Source organism: Benincasa hispida, chromosome 1 (assembly GCF_009727055.1).
Source record: "Benincasa hispida cultivar B227 chromosome 1, ASM972705v1, whole genome shotgun sequence".
Classification (NCBI taxonomy): domain Eukaryota; kingdom Viridiplantae; phylum Streptophyta; class Magnoliopsida; order Cucurbitales; family Cucurbitaceae; genus Benincasa; species Benincasa hispida.
Window position 1 is genome coordinate 43,589,205 of NC_052349.1, and position 11,829 is coordinate 43,601,033.

Sequence of the window (11,829 nt, forward strand, 5' to 3'; positions counted from 1 at the left end):
GCTAGCCAATTTTTTATGTCAGTTAGGTATCCTACATTAATCCCAATAAGTAAGATATAATCTACATACAAAATTAGAAATGAGTTGATGATCTTTTTGTATACACACGGTTCATCAATGTCCTGTTCAAAGCTATAAGATCTGACCGCAGTATCAAATCTTATATTCTAGGATCTGGATGTCTGTTTCAATCCGTAAATAAATCTCTTCAGTTTGCAAACCTTTTGCTCCTGACCCTATTCAATGAACCCTTCTGGTTGGACCATATAAATACTCTCTTCAAGATTGCCATTTAGAAAGGCAGTCTTGAAATCCATTTGCCAAATTTCATAATTATAAAAAGTGGCAATGGACAAGAGTATCCTTATTGATTTAATCATAGCAACAGGTGAGAAGGTTTCTTCATAGTCTACCCCTCAACCTGGGTACAACCCTTTGCTACTAACCGGGCTTTATATGTCTGTACCTTTCCCGTATGGTATCTTTTACGCTTATAGATCCACTTACAACCATAGGTCTTACCTCATCAGGTTTATCTACATGTTCACAGACTGAATTAAAGTACACAGACTCTGTTTCAAGGTTCATGGCTTTGATCTACTGATCTCAATCAACATCATCAATTGCTTGTTTATATGTTAATGGATCCTCTAAGTCATCATTAGGTATGGTGACTTCAGTTTTAGTTAAACCCATATAGCGGTCAGGCTGTCTCACAAGCCTCCCACTACGTCGAGGCTCTCTCAACTCTTGAATAGGATGTGATGGACCAGATGTCCTTGATCTATCAACTGTTGGGGTTGATGCCCTAAAGTCTCGTGTTCTGTAGTTTGTAAACAGTATATACGAACACCTGTCTCTTATACACATCTAGATGTGTATAAGAGACAGGTATATACGAACACCTGTGATTGTTAATATATGATATTTACTTCACATTTTGTTGTTTTACTCGGTTATTTGTTTTATCTGCTTTACCACAAACCAATAAATATAAAATCCCTGCTAATCTGTATGTAACTCAAACATGTATATGGTGACATACAAGTGGATCGTGTCTTGAGTGATAACCAAATGGTTTGTAGTAAATAGATAAAGGAGGGAAACCTTATCCTGGTAACGCTACGGACGCGGCCCACTTTGTGGAATGGTCACAAGTGTTGTGACTTGTCACAGATGGTCTGATCTTGATCATTCGTGTTGGGGACATACGAGCGGGGCCGTCCTATACAAAGAGTTTGTATAAGACTTGACCCGAAGTGTTAATGTCTCGTTATATAACACCGTTCATGATAGAGACTTCACTTCACTAGGATGACCATAGGTAACATGACCTCAATCCTAAGTGAGTTAAGAATTCCTGCCATTGAGGGTGGTCCTTTGATTTGTATGGGTGCGAATGGCCAGGTCGCCGATTCAAACCTAACATTTTGGGGATTCGTCTAATTTGAGAGCTGGGAACTCAACTACACAAGATGGAATTTACTCCTTTCCCGAGGCAGAGGTAAACAGATAGATGGCTCCCTTAAGGGCTGATTCCGGGACTTGAACGATGTAGTGCCACACACCTTCTCTTGGCCCGAGAGGTGTCCACACATAGTTGGACTATGTTGTATTGTTCATTAAAAGAATCAGTGGTACTTAAAGAGTGAGATGTAACTACAGGGGCAAAATGGTAAATTGGCCCAACTGTACTTACGAGCATCTGTGAAGGGTCATCGTACTCATGATTGGTTATATCCGATGGACACAGAAATATATCTGTGGTAAGAAGAGTTCAGCTGTTGGTCTTTAGTGGAATCACTGACAGTTAACGGATGTTGGATCTCATGGCTAAAGAGTTTAATCAGCTATTCATGTACCATTGGAGCTTCGAGCCACAGGTCCATTAGGTCACTTGGGTAGCTTGGATAAAGTCGAGAACCAGTATTTAGGTTAATTTAAAATGTTCAAATTGACAAGAGGAAGTTCAATTATATATGATATAATTAGACTGGTTAATTATATATGGTGTAATTGGCTAAAGATATGAGATACATTATTTTGGAGGAAATTAGATATAAATATGATTTATATCAAATAGAGGAGAAAATACTATAGTAGATATATGATATCAAACTATAGGATATAAATATAACATGATTATATTTATTAATTAAATTAATTGATTAATTATTTGATAATTAAACGATTGATCCACGTTCGGATGTGAGAAGTGGAGATGCAAAGGTTATGGTAACCGACGGATTAAAACAATGAAAATCGTTTTCATTTCAATCAATCGTGCATTCGTATTCGCCTGTGCCCAAAAGAATCCGTGAAAGCGATCGCGAGAGCCTATACGATAGAAACTCATTCGTCTAAACGATCGTCTACCTCACGCGTTCTCTAAATAATCGTATACATCTTTCCTAAATGATTGTTCAGTTTTTTCCTACACGATCGTGTAGCTCTACTATACGATAAGCATTTCCGCTATATGATAGTAGAGTTCATCTCCTACTTACTTATTGTCTACACGACGCATTTTCCTCCGTCCTCTACCAAACTCACCAGAGCCCACTCTTTGGGTTTTTACGCCGAGGATACCTGGGTTTCTTTTGTGGTGCTGCCGTCCATGTTGCATTGTTCGTGTACGTTCGGATCGTGCTATTGCAGTCGACATACTTGTCGGGTGTTGGTAGATCGGTGGGAGATTTTCTGCTGCTGAGGGTTCAGACATACGAAGACAGTCTTCATTTGGTATGAACCTTTTTTCTTTGGGAATTATTGTATTTTGAGCATGCCGATAATGAGTTTAATATGCATAACTGTATGTGTTGAATGTATGTCGTTTGTGTTTCGGTCACTGTGAAATTGGAACAATCTAAACTCGCTCGTAGAACTCTCGGTATAAGATCCTTCAATCGGTATCAAAGCCAAGTTTCTGATACTTCGATTTCATTTGTTGCAACGAAATAACGTTTACATTCATGATGGGTGAATTTCTACGTTGTTTTAAATGTTAATTTTGCTATGGATATGCCGGATTAATGGATGTTTTCGGGATGAATTGCCTCGGTCTATTTAATTCATTTTACATTTGCGATTGTTTGTAAAGGCCCTTATGTTTTTGGGCATAAATAATCATAATCGAGTCTATATTCAAAATGTTTGGAGTCTTGAGTCGTTCGTCGAAGTTCTAGGCAAAGGTTGCGGCTCTTCGAGGAAGAAGATGATCTAGGGTTGATCGCATCGTGTAGAAGAGGTTCTATGCGATCGCTGTGCATTGCATCGTGAAGATGAAGGACTATATGATCGTGGTTGACACATCAATTGAACGATGGAGTATGCGATCAAAAGTTGATCGTATCGGGTTGACGATCGAGAATGCAATCGCTGAGTATCATTTAATGCGCATGCGAGCTAGACGATCGTTTAGGTTAGCAAGCTTCATCGCTTAGTAACTGACTAAACGATCGCTTAGCATCGCAAGGTAAATCGCTTTACCAATGCACGCATCGGTTAGAACGATCAGACGCGTGTGTTCATTTTAAAGCACGTAGAACAATCGTTCAGGTTCAGCAAGCTTCATCCGCTTAGTACTGACTAAACGATCGCTTGGTAACTCAGGTAAGATTGTTTACCTATCATCGCACTACAACTGATCGCATGGACGATCAGGCTTCGCAGCCTCGTCATCGTCTAATGCGATCGATTTACTAAAGTTCTTATCATCTAGTGCACGCTGAACGATTCGTCTACTACTAAAGTTTGCTACACGATAAAGACCTTCTAGTGGTTCAAGACCTGTTTGCCTGTTGAACTAAGTTTGCTCGATGAAAAATGTAATACATAGGGTTTTTCATTCCGGTTTTTTTGGTTTAAAGGCTCATCCCGGTCCGTTAATCTATTTGTTTAATACATGCAATGTATGTTTTATATGTCATATGGTATGCACATATAGTAAATCCCACCTTAGGTTATGCATTGATCATGGCATCATCTCTTTATTGTAATTGCTATAATTTAGAGAAGCATGATTTTTAATTATGTTAAGAGCATGCTCATGCATCATATAATATAAGAGTTATATTTATGCATGCATAAAAAGCATTTGACATGTGCCATCTTTATTATTATATTGTTATAGTATAAGGGTGAATGATAGCATGTTTGCTTGGTTATTACGCGTTATATAAAAGTTATATAGTAATGACCGGACATTGCATGAATCATGACACATAGGTTACTTTATAATTGTTATAAAATGCCTCGTTATACGCAATTTTTTTTTAGTTGTTTCTTTTTAAGAGTTAAAGAGAAATTAGAACTAAAAGAAATAAGAAAGACAGGCATGCTCACTTAGGTTTAATTCATGGTTTTAAAATGTTTAAAACTTGGATCACATAGACCTAAGATCACGGTTTTATTTTGATTAGAAAGCCTAAGGCTTTAATCTTTTAATCAGTTTAATAGGATTAAATTGGCTAATAAAAGGTTAAAGTGTAGCAAATCTATCTATAAGGGACCTTTTATCTAAGGCGGGTTCTATCTAGGCTAGGGTATTTAAGTTGACGGAAACGTAACACCCCAACCTGGGAACTTATCTGGAAAGGTGAATTAGATAGATTTGATGCATGCATGCAAGTTAAGGTAAGTCCATTAAAGTGTTTAAATGTGACTACTTGAACTTGTTTATATTTCATAAACAAACGTTGTTTATGAGTAGGCTTTAAAAAGACCACTTAGACTAAAATCAGTAGTTGGATTGCCTAAGTTAATGAATCCCTAGGTAGAACATTCAGTGGGAGGTACTTGGGGCATAAGATGTTTCACTTAAACCTTTCACTTTTCTCCTAAAATCCACACCGTAAGATCTATCCTTGGCCTCGCGGCACCTTTGGCGTGTCCCCCCAACGGATGGTGTTTGGGTAGGTCAATATCAAGGTAGATGGAGAGAATGTTCATAGTAAGTAGGAGCGGGAAGGGCAACAACATATCCCTCGATCTTCCTTGTTAGGTTGAATAAAGTTTCTGCGCATCGCCTCGAGGCACCCTGGGAGTGTCCCCCTAAAGGATGGCAGTTTTGCACGTTTCTTTATTTGATCTCCTGTAAGAGGATAAGGTAACGTAATCTCTTGTCCTAATCTGTCGTTTCCCTACGATAAGCGCATTAAGGCGGGACTCTGGCACTGAAAACAAGGGATTACACTTACATGGAATAGTTAAAGGTTAACAATTCTGGACCGAAAAATGGTGGTTGTTAGGTTCAGTTCCAAGAGTTGGTTATGGCTAATGGTTGAGAATGTCTCATCCTAGTGAAGGGGCAACTAATCACCCCACCGATGGCGTTTTTCCTAACTCACTAAGGCATCATTGCAAAATAGAAGTCTATAACTTAGGGTACTTGAAACTGTTTTGCAAAACAAATTGGTTTAAAAGTGGTTTAGAACAATAATTCCCCTAATAAAGATTTGTTCGTATTTTCAGCAACTTTTTCAAATGGCTACAGTTACCTTATTGTTGTTAAGCGCCAAAAAATTGACTAGCGATAATTTTTTCGACATGGAAACACATGATCACAACGATTCTAATCATCGAGGATCTCATGTTCACTCTCACGGAGGTTTGTCCTCCTATTCCAGCTCCAAATGCCGCTCGAAATGTTCAGGAGGCATACGAGCGATGACAAGGGCGAATGAGAAGGCCCGGGCCTATATCTTGGCAAGTCTTTCTGACGTCTTGGCCAAGAAGCATGAGCCTATGGTCTCAGCCTGTGAGATCATGAAGTCCATGTGGGGAACGTTTGGACAACCGTCTAAACTGTTTATGCATGAGGCTCTTAAATACATATTCAACTCCAAAATGCAAGAAGGCACCTCTGTTCGTGAACATGTGCTAAACATGATGGTCCACTTCAATGTGGCGGAGTTAAATAGGTCTACCATTGATGAGGGCAGCCAGGTTAGCATAATCCTGCATTCTTTGCCGGAGAGCTTCCTGCACTTTGTTAGCAATGTGATTCTTAACAAAGTGAATATAACCTTACAACTCTCCTCAACGAGTTGCAGACATACCAATCTTTACTGAAAAGTATGGAGAGGAAGAAGGGTGAGACAAATGTTGCATCATTCTTAAGGACGTTCCATAGAGGTTCGACCTCAGGAACGAAGTCTGCACCTTCTACTTCTAACTCTGCAAAAGGGAAGAAGAAGAAGGGTGGTAAGGGAAAAGGGAAGGCACCTGCTAACCCACCGCCTATCGCCCCGAGGAGGCATCCACTAATTGCTAAGGGAAAGTGTTTCCATTGCAACTAAGATGGACATTGGAAGAGGAACTGTCCTCAGTATCTGAAGGAGAAGAAAGCAGCCAAGGCAGATAAAGGTAAATGTGATTTACTTGTGCTCGAAACTTGTTTAGTGGAGAATGATGATTCTGCCTGGATAATTGATTCAAGCGCCACTAACCATGTTTGTTCTTCTTTTCAGGGGATTAGATCTTGGTGACAGTTGGAGGCTAGTGAGATGACGATGCAAGTAGGCACCGAGCACATCGTCTCAGCTGTGGCAGTGGGAGGACTTCAGTTAACTTTACATAATAGGTTTCTAATTTTAAATGATGTATATATTGTTCCTGAACTAAAAAGGAACCTTATTTCTGTAAAGTGTTTATTGAAATGTAAATACATTATTTCTTTCAATTTGAGTAAAACGTTTATCCATAAAGTTGGTGTCTTTATTTGCACAACAAATCTGGAATCGAATTTGTATGTGCTAAGGCCGTTAGCCATTAACTCCCTCCATAATACTAAGATGTTCAGAACTGCCGTAACTCAATCAAAACGTCAACAAATTTCTCCAATAGAAAATGCCCAACTTTGACATCTACATTTAGAGCACATAAATCTTAATAGGATCGAGAGATTGGTGAAGAATGAAGTTCTAAGTGAGTTAGGAGAAAACTCTTTACCAGTGTGCGAATCTTGCCTTTAGGGTAAGATGACTAAACGACCTTTTATTGGAAAAGGTTCTAGAGCCAAGGAGCCTCTTGAGTTAGTACATTATGACCTTTGTGGTCCTATGAATGTGCGAGCCCGAGGTGGCTATGAGTATTTTATCAGTTTTACTGATGATTACTCCAGGTATGGGTATGTTTATCTTTTGCAACAGAAGTCTGAATCCTTTGAAAAGTTCAAAGAGTTCAAGGCTAAAGTTGAAAACACATTAGATAGACAGATTAAAACACTTCAATCAAATCGAGGTGGAGAGTTTTTGGACTCCGCATTCCAGGACTATTTGATAGAACATGGAATCATTTTCTAACTCTCAATGTCGGGTACACCTCAACAGAATGGTGTAGCGGAGAGGAGAAATAGGACCTTGTTAGACATGGTTCGTCGATGATGAGTTACGCTTCATTACCGGACTCGTTTTGGGGTTTCGCAGTGGAGATTGCGGTGTACATACTCAACTGTGTTCCCTCAAAGAGTGTTGCAAGAACACCTTTGGAGTTATGGAACGGGCGTAAAGCTAGTTTACATCATTTTCGTATTTGGGGTTGCCCTGCACATGTGCTTCAGGCTAATCCTAAGAATTTGGAACCACGATCGAGGTTATGCCTCTTTGTAGGCTATCCCAAAGGTACACAAGGGGGTTATTTTTATGATCCAATGGAAAATAGGGTGTTTGTTTCAACAAATGCTATTTTCCTGGAGGAGGATCATACAAGGGAGCACAGTCCACAAAGCAAAGTTGTGTTGCGTGAGCTTTCCAATGAAACTATTGAAACTTTGATAACTTGTAGAAGTACAAGTTATTTATACTGCCTTATTTAGATATTACGGCCAAAAGAGAGAAAATATGCGTCGATTATATGAAAAATAGCTAAAGAATACAATAATTATAAATCATCGTAATTACACCCACTAAAATTATTAAGATGGTAGAAAAGGATATTTCAAGTCTTTTTTGCAGGAAACCAAGTCACCGCTTGCGATCAAGGCTCAGAGAGAAACTGAACAACGCATCTCCGTCGCATTGCGCTCGTCAAATCAACACTGAAGAGACGATCAACGCAATGACGGCGCAATGCGATAATCGATCCAGAGCTAAACTTCAACCGCATGCGGACACACGATCGAAAGATGCAAATGAGCAACGCAAACACGAAAGATTGTGACACGTGTACAACTAACCGTTGTGCATATTCGACGGACTGATTGCATAACAGAAGGAATATTTATTCCACCATTTTTAGACTTTCCATAACAACAAAGTGGGGACCACAAGTCAGAGAGTCAAAGCCTTCAACCTATAAATACCCTCAAAGAATTCACTGAAAGATATACTTGATACGGGGGGAAATTGATATGAGGCTATTGAGAGAGAGCTGATCTAAGTGTTGATCGGAAGAAATTCGGGAAGAGAAGAGACTAGGGCGAGAGGTGAGTCTCAGTGCAAATCCCCGCCGTGAAGCTCTATATTTAGATCCCTTCTACCGATTGAGCAATCCTGTGAGGGAAGCTCATCCTTCCACTCACTCCATAGACGCCGGCAAGCAATTCTCCATTCCAGATCTGTGCCAAGACATTGGCGCTTATTTGTATTTGTTTCTAACTCTAATTCATCAATTGTAGTTCATTTTATTAATCTTTTCATTCACAACCATGTATCAGACGTTAAATAGTATTATCGAATGTCTCGATCATTTCCATTTACACTTCTCTGTCTATTTTCGTTCCTCCATAAATCATTTTCTCCATGATGTTTTCTTAATCCTTTGATGATTAATATGAATTAATCAAGTAACTTAATCTGTGCTAAAGAAATAAATATGTTTAGCTAAAGTATGCTAGACGACATCTTCACCTGTGAGAGCAGAAGTGAAGATGCCATTCTGATCTATCGAGAGAAGGTTAGAAGAATGTGTTAACTAAAGCAAGAAGTACTTCCAGAGATGGAAGCAACCTTGCGTTCATCATGTTCGTCCCTGTTTCACCAAAGAGCTGTGGGAAACGTGGTCAATCACCGAGAGGTGTACGCTCAGGGAAAAGTGGAACCGTACTTATGCCTTTAACGTAATTAAGGAACTTGCGATCTTTGTACTAATTATTCTTTCTCTTTCTGTTTCACACATAAGTCTTGTCACTGCATGATATGATTTTTGTATAATCTTCACGGTCAGTCTCACCCTCAGTATCTTGTATCATGAAACTTGTATCTTGTATCATCATAGCTTAGGTTTATTTTATCGCAATTTACTTTTATTGCAATTTACTTTATTATCGCAGTTTTATCGCTTACCTTTACTTTATTACTTATTAAATACCTGTACAAACAACCTTTTTATAAAATTGAAAAACCCCTAGTCGCATATATCACAAATATAACACAATAACCTAAAACAATCCCTGTGTTCGACCTCGGATCACACTAAGAAACTTGCGGTGAAATTATACTTGGTTTCAATGCAAGGAAACTTGTGACAACGCACAACATATTGCAAGAACATTCGTTAATAACGCATATCTAGAAGTAGTATCGCATATCATTGCATAAAATCTATGACAACAAGTTTATGGCATGGATTTGTAGTTTATAGATTCAAAACAAGCATGTCAAACTTCAACAAGAGTTGTTGAAGATCCTTCTGCATCAACAAGAGATGTTGATGGGAGTTCATCCAATAGGTTGGTTCCACCTCAGGAGTTGAGGGAACCTCGATGTAGTGAGAGGGTTGCGAACCCACCCATTTGCTATCTGGGTTTCACGAAAATCCTTGCTATGGTAGCAGATGGCGACGTTGAGGATCTGTTGACTTATAAGAAGGCAATGGAGGATGTTGACCGTGATGAATGGGTCAAGGCCATAGATCTCGAGATGGAGTCGATGTACTTCAACTCAGTATGAGATCTTGTAGATCAGCCTAATGGGTTTCGCCTTATAGGTTGTAAATGGATCTACAAGTGAAAACTAGGTACAAACCTTCAAGGCTCGACTTGTGGCAAAGGATTATACCCAGGTAGAGGGAGTCAACTATAAGGAGACTTTCTCGTCTGTTTCCATGTTAAGTTGATCCGCATCCTCCTGTCCATTGTAGCTTATTATAATTATGAGATCTGGTAAATGGACGTCAAGACGGCCTTTCTGAATGGCAATCTTGAGAAGACCATTTATATGGTGTAGCTCGAAGGATTAATAGCCTAAGGTCAAGAGCAAAAGGTTTGAAAACTGAATTAGTCCATTTATGGACTGAAACAAGCGTCTCGATCTTGGAACATATGATTTAATGTTACGATCAAGTCGTATGGCTTTGACCAAAATGTTGATGAACCTTATGTCTACAAAAAGACCATCAATGCTTCAGTAGTCTTCTTAGTGTTGTATGTAGACGATATCCTACTCATTGAGAATGATATAGGTCTACTGACTGCAGTTAAGAACTGGCTAGAGACCTCATTCCAAATGAAAGATTTGGGAGAGGCTCAGTTTGTTCTAGGTATACAGATCTTTCGAGATCGTAAGAACAAAATGCTAGCACTATTTCAGGCATCATACATTGACAAGATGTTGCTCAAGTACTCGATGCAGGACTCCAAGAAGGGCCTACTGCCGTTCAGGCATGGAGTCACTTTGTCTAAGGAAATGTGTCCTAAGATGCCTCAAGAGATTGAGGAGATGAGACGGGTCCCATATGCATCTGTCGTTGGCAGTTTGATGTACGCGATGCTCTGTACTCATCCAGACATATGCTACGCTATGGGCATCGTCAGTAGGTATCAGTCTAACCTAGGCCAGGGTCACTGGATCGTAGTGAAGAATGTCCTCAAATATCTTCAGAGAACGAAGGACTACATGCTCGTGTATGGTTCGAGGGATTTGTTCCTTATAGGATACACGGATTCTGACTTTCAGACTGATAAGGACTCTCGTAATTCCACATCAGGGTCAGTCTTTACTCTTAATGGAGGAGCTATAGTGTGGTGAAGCACTAAGCAAGGGTGCATCGCCGACTCCACTATGGAGGCGGAGTACGTAGCGGCTTGCGAAGCAACTAAGGATGCCGTTTGGCTCAAGAAGATCTTGACAGACCTGAAAGTTGTTCCAAATATGTCTAGGCCCATTACCCTTTATTATGATAATAGTGGGGTAGTGGCAAACTCTTAAGGAGCCAAGGAGTCACCGACGCGGTAAACACATAGAGCGGAGTATCATCTGATCCGCGAGATAGTGCATCAGGGGACGTGATCGTCACACAAATTGCTTCAAAGCACAATGTTGCTAACCTGTTATGAAGGCTCTCATGGCTACAGTGTTTGAGCGTCACCTACGGAGCATGGGTCTATAGGATCGCCCACGGCTGAACTAAGGCAAGTGGGAGATTTTATTGTACTGGGCTTTTATGCCCTAGTTTATTATTTTGACTAAGTTTTTTGTACACCCCACTTCTCTTTAGGAAAAGTGGGAGATTGTTGAGGTTGATGCCCTAAAGTCTCGTGTCCCGTAGTTTGTAAACAGTATATACGACACCTGTGATTGTTAATATATGATATTTACTTCATATTTTGTTGTTTTGCTCGGTTATTTGTTTTATTTGCTTTACCAACAAACCAATAAACATAAAATCTCTGGTTATCTGTATATGACTCAAGCATGTATGTGGTGACATACAAGTGGATCATGTCTTGAGTGATAACCAAAATGGTATGTAGTAAATGAATAAATGAGGGAAACCTTATCCTGGTAACGCTAGGGATGCGGCCCATTTTGTGGAATAGTCACAAGTTTTGTGACTTATACAGATGGTTTGATCCTGATCATTCGTGTGGGGACATACGAGCGGAAGCGT